Source organism: Trachypithecus francoisi, unplaced genomic scaffold (genome assembly GCF_009764315.1).
Source record: "Trachypithecus francoisi isolate TF-2019V2 unplaced genomic scaffold, Tfra_2.0 Lachesis_group19, whole genome shotgun sequence".
Classification (NCBI taxonomy): domain Eukaryota; kingdom Metazoa; phylum Chordata; class Mammalia; order Primates; family Cercopithecidae; genus Trachypithecus; species Trachypithecus francoisi.
In genome coordinates, this window is record NW_022681464.1 from 31,375,774 (window position 1) to 31,398,911 (window position 23,138).

The following is a 23,138-nucleotide window of genomic DNA, read 5'->3' on the forward strand; positions in this document are numbered from 1 at the left end:
CCCAAACAAGTAAAAAATAAGATAAGGGACTCATTCCTCTACATTTCCCAGATATCATCATTCAGTTAGCAAACATCTCTCTAACACCTTGTATGTGATTGGCTGTGGGTATAAAACAATGAAGAAAACATTGTTCCTATCCAAAAAACTCATAATCTGATAAACTTCTGTCAAATGTCACAGGGCTATGTCTTCTTGTTATGAAGGAAACACAACACACACTATCTTTCCAATCACCAAGGAGAAAGAGCCTGAGGCCTAACAGAACAGCACTGGTCATATGGTAGCCAAAACTTTCTTCTAGAGGAGCAGCTTTCTTTGCTGGGCACTATGGCTCATGCTTGTAATCCCAGAGTTTTGTGAGACCAATGCAGAAGAACCCAGGAGTTGAGCCCAGGAGTTCAAGACCAGCCTGGGCAACAGAGTGAGACCCTGTCACTATAAAAAAAGTTTTTAAATTAGCCAGACACAGTGGCACACACCTGCATCACACACGCCTGTGTATACACAGCAGCACATACCAGCTACTTGGGAGGCTGAGGCGGGAGGATCGCTTGTCTGAAACCCTGTATCTAAAAAGAAAAAAGAAGGCAAAAGAAGAGAAGCTGCTTCCGATTATCAATCACATCCAAACATGGGCCAACCCATACCATTTACCCACAAAAGAATGAAGGATTGGAGAGAGAACTGGCCTTCGAAGTGCAGAGTGAAATGCAAGGGAGAATCTGGTGTCCGGCAGATCTTTCAAGATCACCAGATTCTTGATAACGCCAGAAACAAGGTCTACCACGTGACCATGATGAGAAAGATGGCCAGGCCCTGGGACAGCCCTGGTGTGAGCAGAGTAAGCAGAGGTGAAACCTTGGACCCAAAAGGCTGGCAGAAGAAAGTGATGATTTAAGCTCACCAAGAGAGTATTCAGGTCCTGGGGTAACTGAGGTATGAAGAAACACCAGCACTTTGGTAGCAGGAAGGGCCTGGGATTTCTGCCTTTTGGCAAAAAGCAGCCACAGGAATTTGCAGATCACACAGATTAGTGGAACAAGACTACGTTGACCACTTCCTCAATGGATATAGGGAAGGGATGACCAGGCTATGAAAGACTTGGAACCCAGCTCTCTTGGAAGGTGGGAGAAGAGAGGTCCCCAACGAATGACATCATAGCATCTCTCATTGTCTCAAAGCTACCATTTATGGAGCCCTTACCCCATGACCCCATGACCACCCATGCAGTATTATGATCTCTCATTCTATTATGAAGAGACTCAGGCTCAGATAGACTAAGTAACTTGCTCAATATCCACACAATTAGCCATGTGTTGGAGTCACAATTCTAAAAGCAGTACATCTAATCACTATGCTGTGCTGCCTCCCTGTTTGAGTTGCTTAATTGGCCCCAGGTCTCATGGGAATGGGAGCTCTGGTTACACATCACTAGGATAAAGGCAAATGCAGTTGAGCTGTTCTCCACGTGAGATGCCAAGCAACACTGGTCATGCCAGAGATTTCCAGGCTGACTTCACACCAGCTTAGCCTTTAAAACTAAACTAAGCTAGCAAGTGCTAGGATCAAAAAATAAATAGCTAAAAAGTATCAACACTGATCGAAGAATAAAGTCAACAGTCACATACATTCATATCTAGTTTATACCACAGAGCAGTCATTGCTAAATAGAAATAACTCTTCTTGAAACCAAAATGCAGGATCAAAATAAATGAAAAACAAAACAGCTATTCTATTTTGGAAGTCAGTTATACAAGTTGGTTACATATGAAGGGGACTCATTTCTCTATAAGTATAACTAGAAGGCGTTGGTGATTATTTTAAGTCTTTGCCATGCTACCTAGAGATTGTTTATGCAGCAAGTAGTTGCCACAGCGGCAGGGGCTGGAGAAGAAATGTGTGTGCCTCAGCAGAGGCAAAGGAGTGTGGGGACCTGTCAACTGAAACTTGGTGCACTGAATAAAAATATTTACAGCACTACTTTATGGAGTGATCCACCTCCAAGGCATCAACTGCTTTATGTAGTATCGCATCACACTAAAAATGTTCCCTTCTGGGTCTACATATAGAGGAAGTTGAAATATGTTCTTATGAATATTGACATGATTGGAACAGATATTTGTAGCCTAGGGGGCATAGGATTAAGAGTGCTGCAAATTGAAATTTTGGATATGTCTATTTCATATTGTGAAAAGGACCTCTGTATGCTTTTTTTTATTTCTTTCATGCCATTAGAAGGATGTGTATGTTCTGCAGTTTTAAGATAACATTTTTGCTTTGCTGTTTAGTGATCTAGTGAAAAGACTGCACAGCTGAAAATTTGTCTCTGTGGTGCATCTAGAATGTTAATAACCCAGTTATCATATGACTTGCATTTGTTTAGAAAAATGAGACAGATCTCTTTTTTATCCATTTAGTTTAGTAAATGCTATATGTTTAAATATATATAAATGTTCCACCAGACCTAAGTTTCTCAGCCTTTGCACTACTGATCTATTAGGCTAAGTAAATCTTTGTTGTGGTGCAATTGTCCTGTGCGTTGCAGGGTTTTTAGCATCATCCCTGGTCTCTACTCACTAGATACCATCCCCACAATGTGACAACCAAAAATATCTGCAGACATTGCCAAATGTCCTCTGGGAGCAAAATCACCCCAGCTGAAAACGATGCCCTACTTATTCTATCAAGATCGAGCCCTGATATTCCTCAATTGTGGCAAAGAGCTATTGTCTTTACTGGAGGTCAGAGTGTTTCTGGATGAGCTCTCCTTATCTACACATCTCAAATGCACTACCTGGAGGTTTGGCTCTCACAGGGCTGAGAATAATGACCAGGGCCAGGTGTACACAAAGAGAATTTTCTCCTCTAATATTTAAGTACAGCTTTGTTTTCGTTTTGCAATTAACCTCTGCTCCACAGCCTTTAGTACATCTAGTAGTGTTGTCAAGGAGACAACCTCCAACTAGTAGATAACAGGTAGGCCAAGATAATTGGCCCTTGGTTCCTTTCTGCTGCTCCTGCACACACAGTGGACCTTGCTGCCTCCATAAATCAGGAGCGGCTGCATGATTATTGTATCCAAATAAGAAACTCACAAATTCTAGTCTCCTTTCCTTACCTGGTTTAGAACTAAAGAGACACATTTAATTTGCTTTACCAGATCAAATAAAGAGGAAGTCTGGCAATAGCGATAAACCCCAGAGATCAGCTAAATTATGTCCCAACTTGACATTTATATGAGCACACGCCTCTCAATCTCCAGAAGGGATTAGATTAAGGTTATTTTAGTTTGCACTTCATGCACGCACATCCCTAAAGACTCAGGGAAAGGGGTGGATGGTGACTAATACCATCAGTGATTTTATTCAAATGTTTTGTATAGCCAATATGCTGCCTAAAATGTTACTTCAGATGGAGAGCTGCATTTCGACAGAGTGCACGCAAAGCCTTTTACATTTCAGCATTAAGGTTTTCACACCTGCTCTCACTCAGAGCCTGAGCAAAGCCTTCTGCTGTTGGGACACACGATCATTGTTTGCTATCTGGGCAGATCCCACATGGCATCCTCTACCCCCAGAGACAGAAATCATTTTGCTCAGAGATTTTGACTTAGTTCATTAACTCCAGAACCCTCAGGAGAAGGCTGAGACAGTGCATTGGAATGCAGATAGAACTACACTGAGTCTCCTGTGTGCATGGGAAGGTGGTAAAAAGCACTCCTTTGCCTCTACTCTGAGTCAAAAAACAAAAACCAAGAGAAAAATAACTTGTGCTTCATGAAAATCACAATTAGAGCTGAAATGCCCAGTCACCAACAACAAGCCAGAACCAGCCTCTCTGTCTCAGCATGAGTTAAATCCAACTGATCACATCCAGGGTTGTTGCATTTATCCTGCCTCAATTTGTTCTTGAACGGAGAATAGGCATGATCTTAAGAATTTCAGATTTCAGACCCGATGGTTTGAGGAATAGATATAGAATACATCTCAAAATGTACTATCCATTGGCATGGAAAAATAGTAAATTATTATTGCTTTGGGCTTTTTTGTTTTGTTTTTTTTGTTTGTTTTGAGATGGAGACTCACTCTGTCTCCTAGACCGGAGTGCAGTGGTATCATCTTGGCTCACTGCAACCTCTGCCTCCCAGGTTCAATTAATTCTCTTACCTCAGCCTCCCAAGTAGCTGGGACTACAGCCGTGTACCACCACACCCAGCTAATTTTTGTACTTTTAGTAGAGACAGGGTTTTGTCATGTTGACCAGGCTGGTCTCGAACTCTTGACCTCAGGTGATCCACCTGCTTCAGCCTCCCAAAGTGCTGGGATAACAGGCATGAGCCACCTCACCCGGACAAATTATGATTTTTTTAAAAATAAATAAATTCCTCCAATCCAAAAGACATGTTTCAGCCTTGGTTAAAAAAAAATATGGGTAGCAATTTAGTGTTATGAATTTTAGAATTACTTTATCTGTAGGTTGTAAAATAAAATTTAAACACTTTTTAGTTGTAGATATGTATATTAGTTCTCTTACTTCCCTGAATCCTCCTTTGCTCTTTATGTATTATTTAATCTATTAATAATATGGCCATTCATCCTCTATTTAGCAGACCTGTTCCAAACACTCTATCTTGTTGCTATTGTGGTAGACGACGCTATCTCAGAATATGTGTTCCAATTTTAAGGTCCAAAAATACCTACAAGTGCCTATAAGAACAAAACACAAAATACTTTGGAAAGAGACATCCCTCATCGTACCCAAACTCTCAATATCCTATTACACAGAACTGTCAGGTGCAAGGGAAACCCATAATTCATTTTCCTCCTTTGTCTATATTTACCCTCACTTCAATCCACATAGGATTTCAGGCAACTTACAAAAGTATATACATCACAAAAGAATAAAGTAGTTGAAGGAATCAGAGCAAAGGCAAATGAGGATAGAAAGTTAGTAAAAACCAGAGGTAAGATCAGAATGCAGACAAACATAGCATGGGGCCCCATCCAGGTACAAGAAGAGACCCTGGAGTGTTCCTTTAAGCTGCCTAATGGCCAAAGAGATGACAGAAAGACCATCGTTGTGAGACTGAAAGCAAACTGTTCAAGAGCAGCCTGGTTGGATGTCAAGACCTGAGAGTAATCTCTCTTGTGGTGCCTCCTAAGGAAGGACCTCAACAGCATCTGAATTCATTTTGTTCATCTTCCTAACCTTTATCAAGGGAACACCTAAGCCCTCCCAAGTAAGACATGGATGGTTCTCATTGTTAAAAATAATCACTAGGGAGGAAAAATTGGAGACACTATCCAGTGACTCATAGAGCTGCAAACGTTTTTCCTTCTTACTCTTTGTGTCTTACAGTTTTATTACACGCTTTTTGGTCCCCTTTCTGTAGCATGCTTGCTAACTCTCCCATCATATAGATAAAGGTCTAGCCACCCTAAAAACCCATTCTTTGAAAGTTGTGTATAACCTTGGAGCATCAGCCCCCAGACTGAAGAAGCCTTCACATGAATCAGGACCTGCAGTGCCATAAAAACATGTTTTGCTGTAAAATACACCCTGCCAATGTGCAGTCTAGATTGTTTTGCTCTTAGCTTCCTATAGTACTTAAGTCCTACCTAGAATAATTCACCCTCAGTGAAACCTTTTTTTGAGGGGAGGGAACATATCATGGAAAAAAGCAGGCAACTAAGAGTAATAATGAATATTACATGCTCTTATAAAGAATGTCTTCAAAGGAGGGGAGCCTTGCCAGCATTACTGAGTAATGATCTTTGAACACAGCATTAAAGTCATAGCATGAAGGAAGGCAGATAAAATATTTAATGACATCTAATATTCCCAGCTCTTGCAAAAAGCCAAGAACTGGTCACAGTTTATCAGTAGCTGCACATTTAATATCATTAGACAACAATTTTTTCCAATCAGAGTAATAAAGTTACCAAAATCATGGGGTGGTAGAAAGGAAGGGAAATAAAGCAGGTTATAAACTGCTCGGAAATCCTGTCTTTTCCAATTGACTTTTAATATGAATGTGGAAACTGGGCTCAACAATCAATTGGCTCACTTGGTTCACAGATCGGCCAGAGCCTCAATAAATATTGAGGATGTTTCTATAAAACAATCTTTGACTAATCATGTTCAGGACAAGTCTTTTAAAACCCCCCTCACCTCCTGGGACACAAGTGTGGTCAGAAGTCCTTTTTGGCTCTAGTGTGTCATTGACCTCAAATCTTCCAATCCTGCCAATATGAATCAGTTAAAGGAGAGTTACATATCTGGAATTTTGCACCAGGCAAATAGGTGCTTCAAGAGGATGGGGTGGAGGTAGATAAGTATGTAGGTAGGTCAATAAGGCAAGGAGATCTGTTCTGTCACAAGAAGAAAACCAGGCAGGAGCAGTGGACAAACAGAAACCAGTCTATGGAAGGACAATTTACTGAGACACCAATTTGCCTGAGTTCTCAAGGAATAGTCCTCTCCTCCTCCACTGCACCATCCCCCGCCACATAGCAAGGTTCTTACTGTTCTTGCCATGGAAATTTGAGAAAATATAAGCTACTTAAAGCTACTTTTTTGTAAAAACCTGAGTTGTTGGGTTTTTTTTTTTAAGATATAGAATATATCAATTTTCTAGGACTGCTATAACTAAGTGCCACAGACTGGGGGGCTTAAACAACAGAGATTTATTTTCTCACAGTTTTAGAAGCTGGAAGTCTGAGGTCAAGGTGTCGGCAGGGTTGGTTTCTTCTGAAGGCTGTCTCCTTGGCTTGCCAGGTGGCCGCACTCTTGCTGCGTGTTCCATACTCATCTCTTTGGGCTGCATTGTCTGGTGCCTCTCCCTGTGTTCTAATCTCCCCTTCTTACAAACACACCAAGCTTACTGGATTGGGGCCCACATGGATGACCTCACGTTTACGTAATTACCTCTTTAAAGGCCCTATCTGCAAAAACAGTCACATTCTAAGATGCTGTAGCACTTCAACATATGAATTTGGAGGACCCCAAAGTTCAGCCTGTAACACAGAGAAACATATTTTGGGGAATGAAGAGAGAGGCATGTAAGTCCTGTGGGAAGCTCACATCTACACCCGTTTCAGGCAGTGCCTAGGGAGGTCATAAGACCTTGAAGGTGTTGCTCTGGGAGACACCTAGAGAGGACAGACCTAAGTACAATGATGCCTCGGCCTCCTTCGGGATTCCTGGGCCCAAAGACATGGCACACAAGTAGCAGAGCCTCCCAATCTGAAGGCGGGACACTAAAAATTTCTGTGGTCACAGGAACAGGCTGGTGGCCGATGACCAGATGGTCATCCCTGATGCTCAGCCTCTAATGCCCAAATCCTTTGCACCATTCAGGGGTAGAATTCCACAGGGAGCCTCAGCAATGACCAACATTGAATTTCTAGACAGCCCTGTGGATAGGGGCTCTGCAACAGATTTACATTAGTTTAAAGAAAACGTAGAATGTGATATTTCTTGTTGCTTACAGGCTGAATTTACACCTGCAAGAATTATGTCAGGATGTATATAAAGTTTAGGAAAGAATAAAACAGAATAGAAACCAAGCTCATATTTATACAATAAGCCAACCACGGCATCTCAAACTGCACAGAAGCAGGACAGAGTTTCAATTAAGAGGTCTTGGAGTACAAAACAATTTATTTGGATGTAAAACGCAAAAGTGAGTCGGGTCTCTTGACCTATTCCAACAATACATGCATCTTCTCCATAAATGACAATAACAGTAGTTCTATGTGCTAGGAGCCAACCCCATCCAATCACTTCAGCACTCTTTTTTTTTTTGAGATGAAGTCTAGCTCTGTGCCCCAGGCTGGAGTGCAGTGGTGCAATCTCGGCTTATTGCAACTTCCGTCTCCTGGGTTCAAGTGATTCTCCTGCCTCAACCTCCCTAGTAGCGAGGATTATAGGCACCTGCCACAATGCCAGGCTAATTTTTATATTTTTAGCAGAGATGGGGTTTCATCATGTTGGCCAGGATGGCCTCAAACTTCTGAGCTCAGGTGATCCGCCTGCCTCAGCCTCCCAAAGTGCTGGGATTACAGGTGTGAGTCAGCAAGCCCGGCCTCTCATTGAATTTGAAATAGTTATCATTGCTCTCCTGTGTATCTCAGTATTTTAGCATTATTTGTGATCTTAGGTATCTCTTGTTGACACAATCCTCCTCCTTAAATGATAAACTTCATGAGAGCAGGATCTCTATTTTCTACTTCTTTTGGACTGCTTCATTGTAGCTAGAGAAATCTGGCTCAGTTAATTCCAGGTGATGGCCATGACCAAGAAGTCTTTCTTTTCTTCCCTCCATAAGCATTAAACAGAACCTGTGTGTCCCTTTGTATTCCTGAGACAGAATGGGGAGTGAAATCTCCCTGTTTTTCCATTAACACAAATTAAGGCCATTTTCAGAAAAAATTTCTGGCAGGTAGCTAAATTCTAGAAAGATCACTGGAAGAAAAAAGAGGTCTGGCATTGAGAAAAATAAGAGAAACCAGAAGAGAGGCAGATTCCAGAGAAAAAGCACGAGAACATAATTAGTTCAGTTTAGGGTAATATGAGCACTTGAAAGTCCTCTCCACCCCTTCTCCTACCCCATCCCCAGCCAAGTAATGTGCTTTTTCTAAGCCCTGACTTCTGAACCACTAAAGAAATAAAACAGTAAAGCAAATAGGAAATTAAAACATCCCCATTATTTAAAATAAGGTTGATATTATAGAACACAGTGTATACCTGCAGGCCAGTGGATTCGTGCAAGCTGAGTCCCGAATTACACTGCTGCTGGTCCTCCCCACTCTGGGAGGACTGGGTGCCCTTTACCTCCCATGGTAGGTGCAAGGACTTTCCCACTAAGCCTCCTGGAGGCCAAGAGGAACCAAGACCACATGTTCTCCAAGAGCAGGTCTTCAATCAGGGAGTTTTCTCCTCTCCAAAGTGGACAGGGAGTACAAAGAGGACGAAAGTGTTTTACTAATGCACATGACTCCCCGTGGAAGAAAATATCAGGAGTAAAGAACATGTGCTCTCTCCCAATGGACATATTGAGCATAAGGTCCCAAAGACAAGCCAGGGGAGCCATCCCACAAGTGAATGTATAGGGAGATGAGGGGGTATTCAGGAGTCAGGTCTGGGCTGGGACATGCCCTGGGTATTGGCAGTGGACACATAGTGATGGAAACCAAGAACTGAGATGCGCTTCCTCAGAAAGGGGATGTAGAATGTGAGGAAAGGGGGAGTGCCAATAGAGCCCTTAGGAAGACGAGTATTCAGGCGTAGAGAAGATAAAGAGAAGCCAGGGAGGAAAGGAAGAAGGAAGCGTCCAAGAGCTAGCAGAACAAGGGCAGAATGGTGTCGTGAGAGCCAAGAAAAGGAGAGAAGACAAGAGTGAGCAATAATGACCAACGATAGGAATCGGGGATGGCTCGGGCCGTTGGCGGCCTGGAGAGCACTTCTACCCGCTTCTGAACAGTAGTTTTGAGATGAAAGCCTAATTGTAGTGGGTTGAGAAATGAATAGAAGTTAAGGAAAACCTATTCCCCGCCCTCAAGGAGAGGAGAGCTTGGTGGCAGCTACGGATAATTAAACAGGCAATTACAAAAGGCATGGTCTTTGACTTGGATTCATGAATGTGTCCCCAAAAGGTCCAAAAAAATCATGGATCAAACGACATGTGCCTCATTTGTATGTGAATTAATCTGGGAAGAGATGCATAGCTTTCATAAAATCCAATTGCCTAACATGAGGAAACAAGAAAACAGGCTACTAAATAGAGACAGTTCAGAATCCTAAGCCCTCAGAAAGGACAAGTTTATAGTTAAAGTCCTAGGTCATGGTAGCCAAGTAGGGTAGGAAAAGAACTGAATCCAGAAAGTCAACTACATTAGTCCATTTTCGCCCTGCTATAAAGAACTTTTCTGAGACTGGGTAGCTTATGAAGGAAAGAGGTTTAATTGACTTACAGTTTTGCATGACTGGGGAAGCCTCAGGAAACTTAACAATCATAGCAGAAGGGGAATCAGTCACCTTCTTCACAAGGCAGTAGGAGAGAGAAGTGCAAAGGATGAACTTCCAAACATTTATAAAACCATCAGATCTCTTGAGAACTCACTCACTATTACGAGAACAACATAGGGGAAACCGACGCCATGATCCAATTACCTGCCTCCCTAGACATGTAGGGATTACAGGTCCCTACTTTGACTCATGGGTATTACAACTCAAGATGAGATTTGGGTGGGGACACAGAGCCAAACCATATTAACAACTCTTCCAGAGGTGTTTCCCTAATTGATACCATTGATACCTGGGGGGCACTTGAGGGGTCAGGTGAGGAAGTCTTGGTAAAAGAATAGGAGAAACTAAAGCAATGAGAGAGACGGAAAGCCAGAGCAGTCATCCGTGAATTTCACAAATATCTGATAAGTGCCTGCATGTCCTAGGCAGGGTGCAAGACCTTGGATACATCCTTCACGGAACTTACATTCTAAGAGCTTTTGTGTTTAAAATATGAGATGCTGAAAGTTGAGATTTCACAGGTGAAAACAGCTCTTTCACTACATCAGGTTAGATTTGCTCAATTATTTCATTCTTAGATCACCATGTTCCCCTTTGGAGGGGGGAAAAAAAAGAAAGAAAGAAAAACCATGCATGGTGATTAACCCACCAAGCTGCCAGTTCAATCTCCCGTGCTCTCCTTTGAGTCATGAGGGAACAAGGAAAAAACAGGATGACAATAAAAAGAGAGAGAAAATTAATATGTTAAAACTTTACATTTCAACTTTGAGCTGACATTGCAGCAAGGCTCCTTCCAGCTGCTTTGTCTGGCCATGTCAAGAAGTGACCATGATTTATGGTGCCACCTCCGTAATTTCAATGCTCTTGATCTCCCACTGGAAGCAGTGACAAGTAAGGTTAACTGCTGTGTAAAGAGACAGTATGAGTAATGCTTCATGCACAGAGCTGGCACTGCTCTACAGTGTGGCGGTGAGGTGCAGGGAGGAAGCAGGGATGTCAGCCATTGGTTAAATCCCTGTCGAATGGCAACCTCCAAAATGCCCTAACACCTTGTGGAACAGTCAGCACTTGTGTGGAAAAATACCCTGAATTGTGTTAAGATCTTTTGCCTTATCCTCGTTCCCTTACAAACATGAAACAGCCAACTTGACTGATAATTGCATTCTGTATTGTTACTAATGGCTAACACTAAGTGTCCGTGCCATGTGCCAGGCCCTGTCTACTTGGCTTATAGTCCATTGCTCCAGTTATTCCTCCTCTTATCAGCCCCCATGGTCATCCCCATTTACAGATGAGAAGAATGAGGCTCAGAAGGTTAAACAGCTCACCCAAGAGTGTGAAGCCACGCCAGGATTTGACCCCAGATCATCTGACTGCAGGAGCCTGCTATACTAGTCCATTCTTGTTTATTTAATCCCATCTATTTATTTTTACATATTTTTTTTCTTTAGCCAGCACACATACATTTCTTCTTTTTCTTTCTTTTTTTTTTTTGAGATGGAGTTTCACTCTTGTCACCCAGGCTGCAGTGCAATGGCACAATCTTGACTCACTGTAACCTCCACCTCCCGGGTTCAAGAGATTCTCCTGCTCAGCCTCCCAAGTAGCTGGGATTACAGGCACCCGCCACCACGCCTAGCTAATTTGTTTGTTTGTTTGTTTGTTTTTGGTATTTTTAGTAGAGACAGGGTTTCACCATGTTGACAGGCTGGTCTCCAACTTCTGGCCTCAAGTGATCCACCTACCTCAGCCTCCCAAAGCGCTGGGATAACAGGCGTGAGCCACCATGCCCAGCCTGCTTACACATATTTCTAAAGGATTACTTGCTCTGCTACTAGTGAGTAGACTGGGGTATGTGTCACTGTAGAAAATCATTCATTTACCTTCCAAAGCCACAGTTTGCCTTGGTAAACAGGGTCTAGATCAAAAATTGTTGTATATGCAAATATTCTATGAAGGCTAATTACTTTTTCATATGCTTGTATCTCATGTCTCCTAAATAAAGGAAAAAGAAAGGAGAAACTAACATCAACTGAATAACTACTTCATTCTAAACATTGTTTCAGATGCAAAAAACCTCACAATAACCCCACCAGGTAGGTATCTTTATCCCCGTTTTATAAATTGGGAAATGGAGGCTCAAGAAAGTCAAAGACATTTTCCAGGTATAACCATGAGAGGTAGAAGTGGGCTCAAGGGCCTCAGTGATTCCTCACCAGGACTGACATGTATTGTGGATCTCTTAGTAACTTTCAGTGTTTCATACTCTATCTCACCTACAGGTGAGCAGAAATTAAAGGAAAAGGAGAAAGAAAAGAAGAGAAGAAATTAAGGAGCAGCGTGAGAGTTGACTTCAGAGATTGGATATCCCTGAAACACTGAAGAAATGGCTTCTCTACTTTCCAAATTTCCTCAAAATCTGTCCTAAGTCTTATCAGAGAATGTTTGTTTGTTTGGTTTGGTTGGTTGTTTTTGGCAGGGTTTTGCTCTGTCACCCAGGCTGGAGCATAGTGCCATGATCACAGTTCACGACAGCCTCAACCTCCTGGGCTCAATAGATCCTCCTGCCTCAGCCTCCTGAGTAGCTGGGACCACAGGGGCACACCCCTATTCCTGGCTCTTATCAGAGACTTTGGATTACAGTTGCCCAGACAACAACCTTGAGATGCTACACTCAAAGTACTTGCCTGGCAAAAAGCCAAACTCCCTCCATCTCCCGACATATGCACAGTACCTGAGTGAGGTTTTCTTTCCAAAGCACCTGAGAGCAAGGTCAAGGCTGTGCTGCTATTGGGATTTTGTCCCGCACAGTAACTCAGCTGACAGTGACTGGGTTCCTAGAGAAGGAGCTAGGGGCCTACCCGCCTCTCTTCACACAAATGTCATCTCAGTCTTATCTTCTTTTTTTTTTTTTTTTTTTTTGAGACGGAGTCTTGCTCTGTCGCCCAGGCTGGAGTGCAGTGGTCAGATCTCAGCTCACTGCAAGCTCCGCCTCCCGGGTTTACGCCATTCTCCTGCCTCAGCCTCCCGAGTAGCTGGGACTACAGGCGCCCGCCACCTCGCCCGGCTAGTTTTTTGTATTTTTTAGTAGAGACGGGGTTTCACCGTGTTAGCCAGGATGGTCTCGATCTCCTGACCTCGTGATCCGCTCGTCTCGGCCTCCCAAAGTGCTGGGATTACAGGCTTGAGCCACCGCGCCCGGCCCAGTCTTATCTTCTCAACTCTTTCACTGCACTGAAGAGTTCTTGAAAGCCAGTTCAAATCTCACTTCAAACTTTTTTTCTCTTAGAGAAATAAAAATGCTGTTGTTTTTGTCTAATGGAAGTACTGTGCTGTGACTGGATCTGTAACAACGGCGTGTCAAAATGCCAAAAAAGTGTGTCAAAAATAACATTTAAAAAAACTCAAGGGAGACATGTTATAGTCCTAAATGAGCATTTTTATTTCTCTGTGTTGAAATGTGTTCGTTTCCTCTCCAGGGTCTTAATAAACCTCAAAGAAACACACAACACTTAATGAACACAATTTTAGGGCCAATTCAGCTCTTGATATCCCATTACTGTCAAAACATCTCTCACTTGTATTTGTGAGTTCTCCTCTTCCAAGTCTTTCTATTCAATTTCTTCTTCACCGGATGCTTATTTTCCCTAAATCCTGAACCTCTGAAGTATATGCATATTGCCATGAAGTTAATCAACTAAAAATAATTAATTTCAATTTATTTTCTTTGTCATTGTTGAGGAAACATCATCAACTATTTCCTGACACATTAGAGATAAAAGTCAAATTCATGGCAATCCCATGTTGCCAAGGGTTTGTGTATTTAATTTAATGGGCTTTCAAATAATATTCAATAGAGTCTATAGGCAGTATGCTCGCCTCCCATTATTTGGCTGAGAAACGATAAGAATATCTAAATTTTAGAGACTGTTCAGCTAAATTCAAAGTATCATAGTGTTGGCTGGGTGCGGTGGCTCACACCTGTAATTTCAACACTTTGGGAGGCCAAGGCAGGCCGATCACTTGAGGTCAGGAATTCGACACCAGTCTGGCCAGCATGGCCAAACCTGGTGCCTACTAAAAATACAAAAATTAGCCAGGCATGTTGGGGCGTGCCTGTAATCCCAGTTACTCAGGAGGCTGAGGCAGGAGAATCGCTTGAACCCAGGAGGTGAAGGTTGCAGTGAGCTGAGATCTCGCCACTGCACTCCAGCCTAGGTGCAGAATGAGACTCTGTCTCCAAAAAAAAAAAAAAAAAAAAAAAAAAAAGTGTCATGGTGTCTCTTTGCATAACTTGTAGAGGAAATATTTATTTCTATCAAGACCCATGGTGAAGATTTGATCTAATGCAGGAAGCTCCTTGAATTTCCTGGTTCTATCACCTCATCCACTGCTTGTTGTCTACTTTGCTTTCTCACTGCAGAGGCAAACACATGACCCAGGCAGAAAAGTCAAAATCAGGATGTCTCCATTTCCTGAGCAAAGCAATTAAAAAGCAGGTGGACCTGTGGCATAGCAGAGCCATAGTTTGTTTTTTTTAAGAATTATTTTAGGCCAGGTGCAGTGGCTCACGCCTATAATCCCAGCACTTTGAGAGGCCGAGGTGGACGGATTGCTTGAGCTTAGGAGTTCGAGACCAGCCTGGCTCTACTCTGACTCAAAAGAAAAACAAATTATTTTGATAGTAGGAGGGAAAAGATGTAAGGTCTCTTCTTAGTTCAAGAAGAATGAAGAATGAGGTAAGCGTGATCCTGGCACAGCTGGTGGCCATTTGGTTGGGATGTGAAGAATGACTTTCTAAGCATGAAGTTAACAAAGGTAGCCAACAGCCAAAAAACAAAGAACAATCTTGATAATAGTGTTTGAACTCATAGATGCAGCTCTACCCAAAGTCAGATCCACCCTCTTAGATTTCCAAGTTACATGAGCCAATTCATTTCCTTTTGTGTCCATGTTAGTTGAATTTTGCTTCTCAGGCTTCCTGAATAACATACCTGATTCTTCCCACAGGTACCCAGAAAGAGGGTTTCATAAGCCAGAAGGCACAGTGGTTCCACGTGGGAGGGTTTGTTACTTTCCTGCTGCTATAACTGAATCATGCAAAGATGCAAGGTGCTTTTACCCAGATGGTTTTCCCACAGAAATGGACTAAGATGGAAGATCTGCCCACCTCTCAGCCCTTTCTGGGTTTTTTATTTTTTAAAAATTTTTTATCTTCTTCATCTCTTCAATAATAACTTTTTACTGCAGACGACCATTGATTACCATCCCCATGCTACATTTGCTAGTTGTTCTGATACAACTATGATGGGGTAGCAAACACGTACAATCTATACTACGAGGCAGTCACAATAAGGATTAGAGCCTTTGAAATATCCATACAGTTGGGATTATTCAAGAAATACTAAGAAACCCATTGATATTAATGGATCAAGAGCAAAAATCCATACAATTGTCTCCATAAATGTTGTAAAGGCATTTCAGGCTGGGTGTGGTGGCTCACTCCTGTAATCATAGCACTTTGGGAGGCTGATGTGGGAGGATCACAAGGTCAGGAGTTCAAGACAAGCCTGGCCAACATGGTGAAACCCCATCTCTACTAAAAATACAAAAAATTAGCTGGGCATGGTGGTGGGCACCTGTAATCCCAGCTACTCAGGTAGTTGAGGAAGGAGAATCGCTTGAACCCAGGAGGCAGAAGGTGCAGTGAGCCGAGATCACACCCCTATACTGCAGCCTGGGCAACAGAGTGAGACTCCATCTCAAAAACAAAACAGGCTTTTGAAAATTTCAATATCTACTTTTAATTTTTTTATCTTAACAAAATAGGAAAAGACGGGCAAACTTCCTTAGCATGAATCTCCCATCATGCTTACTGAGAAAAAACTATACATATTCTCAAAAGATGAGAAACAAAACAAAGATGCCCACTTTATCAACTACTATCTAACATTATAACGGGGATATCAGCCAATATAACAAAACAAGAAAAAGAAATGAGGCCTAAAAAAAAGAAAAGAGGCTGGGCACGGCGGCTTACGTGTGTAATCCCAGCACTTTGGGAGGCTCAGTTGGGCAGATCGCTTGAGCTCAGGAGATGGAGACGACCATGGGCAACATGGCAAAACCCCATCTCTATAAAAAATACGAAAAAATTAGCCGGGCAAGATGGTCCACCCCTGTAGTTCCAGCTACTCAAGAGGCTGAGGTGGGAGGAACACTTGAGCCTGGGAGGCAAAGGCTGCAGTGAGCAGAGATCATGCCACTGCACTCCAGCCTGGGTGACACAATGAGACCCTATCTCAAAAAAAAAAAAAAAAAGAGAGAGAGAGAAAGAAAAGAGGTAAAATTAGCATCATTTAAAATAATTTAATACTCTCTCAAGAAAATCCAAGTCAACTGTTTTAGTAACACAAAGCTATTGCTGAAACTAAGAACGAGCGTGTGACCAGAAACAAAATTGTTACATCAAAGTAACAGCCCTCATATATTTACTGTTCAGGCAACTACTGGTTGTATTGTAAAATGGAAGAAAAAGACTTGATTTGAAAGAGCAAAAATAAAAAAAAAAAGCTGGGGGAGATAATATATCTAGGAATGAACTTAGCCAGAAGTATGAAAAATCTACATGAAGTAAATTTTTAAATTTAAATCCTAGATAATATATCTAGGAATAAACTTAGTAAATAAATGGAAAGACAACCATTTTCTGAAACAAGGAAAATCAAATTATAAAGATGTCATCTCTCCCCAAATTAATCAGAGAATTTAACACAACTCTAGTGAGCCGAGCATGGTGGCTCACACCTGTAATCCCAGCATTTTGTGAGGCTGAGGCAGGTGAATCACTTGAAGTCAGGAGTTCGAAACCAGCCTGGCCAATATGGTGAAACCCCATCTCTACTAAAAATACCAAAAAAATTAGCCAGGCATGGTGGTGGGCACCTGTAATCTCTGCTCCTTGGGAGGCTGAGGCAGAAGAATGGCTTGAACCTGGGAGGTGGAGGTTGCAATGAGCCGAGATGGCACCACTACACTCCAGCCTGGGCGACAGAATGAGACTGTCTCAAAAAAAAAAAAAAAAATCTCTAGTGAAATCACATATAATTAAGAAAAAACACAGGCAAATCCATTCTAATGTTCCTATGGAAAAAAAAAAAAGTGGTCAAGACTGTTCAGAAAAATGTAAAGAATTTATCTGAAAGGAAAAGCAAGAAAAAGAGTAATAATGAAAAAGAGCAATGCTGGGTATTGACATATGTTATAAAGCTAGAATAATTTTAAAGTACACCACCATTCACAAAAAAATACCAATAGAACAAAACAGAAAAATTGAGAAATAGACCCAAATACACAATATAAATTTAATATATGGGTTTTTTGTTTGTTTGTTTGTTTGTTTTGTTTTGTTTTTTAAGACGGAGTTTCACTCTGTCACCTAGACTAGGGTGCAGTGGCACAGTCTCAGCTCACTGTAATTTCTGCCTCCCAGGTTCAAGCAATTTTCATGCCTCAGCCTCTCAAGTAGCTGCAATTACAGACATGTGCCACCGCACCTGGCTAATTTTTGTATTTTTAGTAGAGACAGAGTTTCACCATGTTGACCAGGTTGGTCTCAAACTCCTGACCTCAAGTGATCTGCCTGCCTCAGCCTCCCAAAGTGCTGGGATTACAGGCGCGAGCCACCAGGCCTAATTTAATATATGTTAATGCTGGCATTTTAAAATAACAGGGGAAAGGTAGTTTACACAATAAATAATACAGGTTAGCTATGTGAAAAAAAATTCAGTTGTATCCCTATCTCACGCTTTACACAAAAACAAATTTTAGATTGAGCAAAAATCTAAGTGTAAAATATAAACCCATAAAAATACCAAAGGAAAATAGAAAAATATATGTAAACCCTCCAAGTGGGAAAAGACGTTCTGTGTATGTGACAAAACTCAGAACCCTGAAAATAAAAATTGTGAAAGATGGAACCATACATATAAAATATTTCTGAGGGCTGGGCGCGGGGACTCAAGCCTGTAATCCCAGCACTTTGGGAGGCCGAGACGGGTGGATCACGAGGTCAGGAGATCAAGACCAGCCTGGCTAACATGGTGAAACCCTGTTTCTACTAAAAAATACAAAAAACTAGCCAGGCAAGGTGGCGGGCGCCTGTAGTCCCAGCTACTCAAAAGGCTGAGGCAGGAGAATGGCGTGAACCTGGGAGACGGAGCTTGTAGTGAGCTGAGATCCGGGCACTGCACTCCAGCCTGGGCGACAGAGTGAGACTCCATCTCAAAAAAAAAAAAAAATATATATATATATATATATTTCTGAATGGCAGAAACAGACAAATAAACAAACAAATAACATAAACAATTGAAAAGATAATCTAGGCCAAAAACACACACTTGCAGATGATATCACAGCCAAAGAGCTAAAATGTCCTCACTATGTAAAGAATGTCGTACAAATTAATAAGGAAAAAAATAAACAACGCAAAAGAACACAGCCTGCTCGGGAAAGGAAATAATTAGTGACTTCCAAAAAAATGCTCCGCTTCACTCAAAATAACAGTAATTAAAATTATAATGAAATAACACTTTAGCCTTCTAAACTGGCAAACTTCAATACATTTGATAATGTACTTTGCAGATGGGAGTATGAAAAAACAGGCTCTCTCTTCTCCTATCACTGATAGAAATACAAACTGATATAATCTCTATGGAGATAAATTTTGTAATATATATCAAAATGTTAGATGTTTGTATCTTTTAACTCATCAATTCCACTCCTAAGATCTTATCCTGTGGAAGTAAGATTCACATAGCATGACTGAGTACAGCATTGTTTATTGCAGGAAAAAATTAGGAACAACTAAGTGTCCATCCATAGGAGATGTACACTCAAACAGTACACAGCCATTAAAAAGAAAACTGCTAGTCCCAGCTACTCAGGAGGCTGAGTCAGGAGCATCACTTGCACCCAGGAGTTGGGGGCTGGAGTGTACTATGATCATGCCTTTGAATAGTTACTGCACTCCATCCAGCCTGGGTGACATAAAAATAATAAATAATAAAGCATGTCTTTATGTTGTGACACAGAATGATCTGCCAGATACATGTGCTCGTAATGCAAAGGATTTCTCTGAAAGGAAAAGTAAGAAACTGAAACTGGACTCTTGGTGGCTGGAAGGTAGAGTGGGAAGTCTTGATTTCACTGTATAACCTTATGTATCTTTTAAATTGTGTTTTATACATGTTTGTATTACTTATTGAAAATAATTAGGGAGCTTCCTGAGAGCTTAACACATGGAGGTTCCTGGAGAGTGGCCCAGTCAGGAAGGTTTGGAAGCTCCCAGCACCTTCCCCACTACCTTGCCCTATGTATCTCTTCATCTGTATCCTTTGCAATATCCTTTATAATAAACAAGTAAACTTAAGTTTCAAAGATCGGATTTACGACATGTTCAGGTACTTGCCTCCAGCCACACAAGTGGTTCTCATCAGTGCCACACTGCCTCACGAAATCCTAGAAATGACTAGTAAGTACATGATGGACCCAGTCCTCATCTTAGTGGATTGACTCTGGAAGGCATCAAACAGCTTTTTGTGGTAGTGGGAAGGGAAGAGTGGAAATTCAACATCCTGTGTGATCTCTACAAATGCTAACTGTCATTCAGGTGGTCATCTTCTGTAACACCAAAAGGAAAATTGACTGACTGGTGGAGAAAATGAGAGACGTCGCTCTCACCATGTCCTCGATGCACAGAGACACACCTCAGAAAGGGCCACAGTCTGTCATGAAGGAGTCCCCATCCAGCGCCAGCACAGGGCTCATTTCTACACATGTCTGGGCCGGGAGGTCAGATGTCCCTCAGGTATCCCTCATCATTAACTATGACCTGCCCAAAAACAGAATTGTACTCGCAGAGAATTGGGAGATCAGGTCGATATGGCTGGAAGTGTGCGGCCATTAACTTTGTCAAGAATGACTGACATCCACATCCTGAGAGACACTGAACAGTACTATTCCACTCAGATAGAAGCAATGTCAATGAACGTCACTGATCTGACCCGAAGAAGCAGTCCCAGTACTCTAAAGATGAGTTGGAGACTGTTCATCTATTTTGGGTTCCTGTTTGGAAATATTTAGGAGCAGCTTTTATTTAGTGGGGTTTATGTGGACTATCTTTACATAGCTCTCCACCAAACATGCCAGGAAAAGCTCTGGAGATCCTGCCATGTCCTCTTATCCATATGTAAATAGTGCATTGCTTTAAGTCTTTTTCACTAAACATTTAAAACTTTTTCCATAAAAATAAGAGTAATTAGAATTATTCAAATTACTAAATTATTTTTAAATCACAAAAATAGAATATCCATATTTCAATGCAGAGAGATTGTTTCTAAGACTCAATTTTAAGAAAATAAACCAAAATACAGAAAGTACATATATATTCACCACAATGGTTTTTCGTTGTTTTTCTTTTGTTTTAATAATGAGGAAGTGGCAACAACATAAATACCCCATATTAAAGGAATAAAGAAATAATATTACATGCATGAAAAATGAAATATGATGCAGCTATTAAAACCATGTTTATGAAGAGCTTTCAACAACCTGGGGATGTGGTTATGTGATAAAATTTAGTGAAAAAAATCAACACAGATAATTTTATATGCTATGAGCTCAATTATGCAAAAAACACAGAGGAAGCAAGTTAAAATGTTAATAGTTATCTCAGTGCAGTGGGATTACAGAACATCTCTTTTCCTCTGCACTTTTTCATAGTTTTCAGTTTTCCTAAGATGGGGATGTATTTTTACTATAGTATCAAACATGGTTAATAACAATTAAACTCTGGATGCTCTTGCTCACAAACCCTGGATCCCTTATTTACTGATGACTGACTCAGAAAAACATCTTTCTAAGGCTTCATCATGCATTTCACACACAATGGCTTTCTGTCTTCCAACAGGATCCTACCAGAAGTGATTTCATTTCATCTCCCTCTCAGTGCTGGCAAGATTGGTGCCCACCTTTTCCTCATCATGTCCTCTGTGTGGGACTATGAGTCCAGCAGTATAACAGTTGCAGGAGTCAGTCTACTGGGATACATATCCCAATTCCATCATTTTTTACTTCATGTCTCTGGGCCTCCCTGGGGATACAGGAGATCCCCCGTGGAATGTTGCTGCATGGATTAAATGAGATCCTTTGTGCCACGTGCACAGCTCACAGTCTGGGATATAGTCAATCCTTGAGAAATATTAGGTATTTTGCACAATAGAGTTTGCTTTTCAATTCAAGACTGTGACTTCAAAACAGGGAGAGAAACTATCCTAATAACACCTTCTTTAGCAGCTTCTCTGCATCCATTTTTGCCCAACAGTTTGAGATTCTGTCATATGGCTTGAGGTTTTGTTTGCATTAATTCTTCCTTTACTCTGCCACTGGGATATCCTGCAGCCTTTGAAGCCCACACCAGCAGGAAGCCTTGAGGACTTTATAGACTTTGTGTTGATGCCCCAGGATGGCTGTCTTTCCTAGAGAAGAGGGAATGAATTGGGGGCAGCAGAAGGTCAGAGAAACCCCATGACCAACAGGCCTCCAGAAGATTTATGTATAACTCCTGAAAGACCAGGACCATAGCTGGACTCCTTTAAGAAGAGAAAGAATTCAAACATTCACGTTGATCAGAAATAGATTGATTTCATGGCTAAACTCAAACACAAGATTGGAGCCCAGATCTTGATTCTGAACAGCATTCTCCACTAAAAGGAAAGAGGGCTCCTTGAAGAAAATCTGATACCCTGACCCAGGCAGAGAAAGTAAAAGATGTGCCTGGAATATTTTCTTGTGCCAGAAAGTAAAGAGGTGGTCAATGATGAGGATGTGTCAAAAGAACACAGAGACCAACTCGAAGGGACTCGCCCTGGCCAGATCTGGGACAATTTGAGCATCAAAATCAATAATGATAATAATGGATGAAAACCCTTTAAATAAGATAAAACTCTAAAAATGTCATACTGATGAGAGAGAAAAGGCTCTTCTTTTAAATAGTAGAAGGCCAACTAATAAATACAGAAGGAATGATGGACTTATAAAAGCATCAATGATGCAAAAAATAGTGGTCATAGTTTAAAGAAAAATAGCACATTTATAAGGTCTCAAAATATCTACCAACAAATGTCTAATTAATTATAAAGGGAAGAGTCAGGTGCTGTGACTCACACCTGTCATTCCAGCTACTTGGGACGCTAAGGTTTGAGGATCACTTGAGTTCAGAAGTTCAAGGCTGCAGTGAGTTATAATCAGGCCACTGCAGTCCAGCCTGGGCAAGAGAGCAAGCAAGATCCCAACTCTATAAAGAAAACTAACAATTTATAATATATATAAAGGGGAAAAAACATAGGCTTAGAGTGGGAAAACCTTACCCAAGTTATCAAAGTCATCACTACTAATGAGACATCATCTACCAAATTATCGGGCTCATTATTTGAAATGAGACAGCCTGATATGATGCACAGAAAAGCATATTACTTATCTGGTACTTCTGCCAAAAATGCATAACATGGATATAATCAGACAAAACCATACTGAAGAACATTCTACGAACTAACTTGCCTGTCACCTTCAAAAAATATCAAGGCAAAGGAAGACAAAGAAAGGATAGGGACTTTTTCCTGATTAAAGGCAACCTAAGAAACACAATTATCTGCAACATGTGATACTGCATTAGATCTTAGGCCAAGAAAAAAAATAGCTAGAATTTTGAGATACCTTACTGACTGAAACAACAGATGAAACTTGAATACCAATAGTGGATTAGACAATAACATCGTATCAATGTTCAATTTCCTCACTTTGATCATTGTTTTGTTCCTAAGTAAGCCAACGTCCATCTCAAGTGTTCCGGGGTAAAGGGAAATGGTGTCTCTAACTCACTCTCAACAGTTTAGAAATTTCATTTTCATACAGAGAGTGAAAGAGAGAAGAGGAACGATATAAAGCAAATAGGAAAAAATGCAGATAACTGATAAATCTACATTTAAAAGTGCATAGGAATTTCTTCTACTATTGTTACCACTTTTCTGCAAGTCAAAATTAAAAGA

The 23,138-nt window shown here is 41.2% G+C and overlaps 1 pseudogene; it reads left to right on the forward strand.

Moving 5' to 3' along the window:
* The first annotated feature begins 634 nt into the window (after positions 1 to 634).
* LOC117064248 lies at positions 635 to 20,175 on the forward strand (annotated as a pseudogene).
* Positions 20,176 to 23,138: the final 2,963 nt, after the last annotated feature.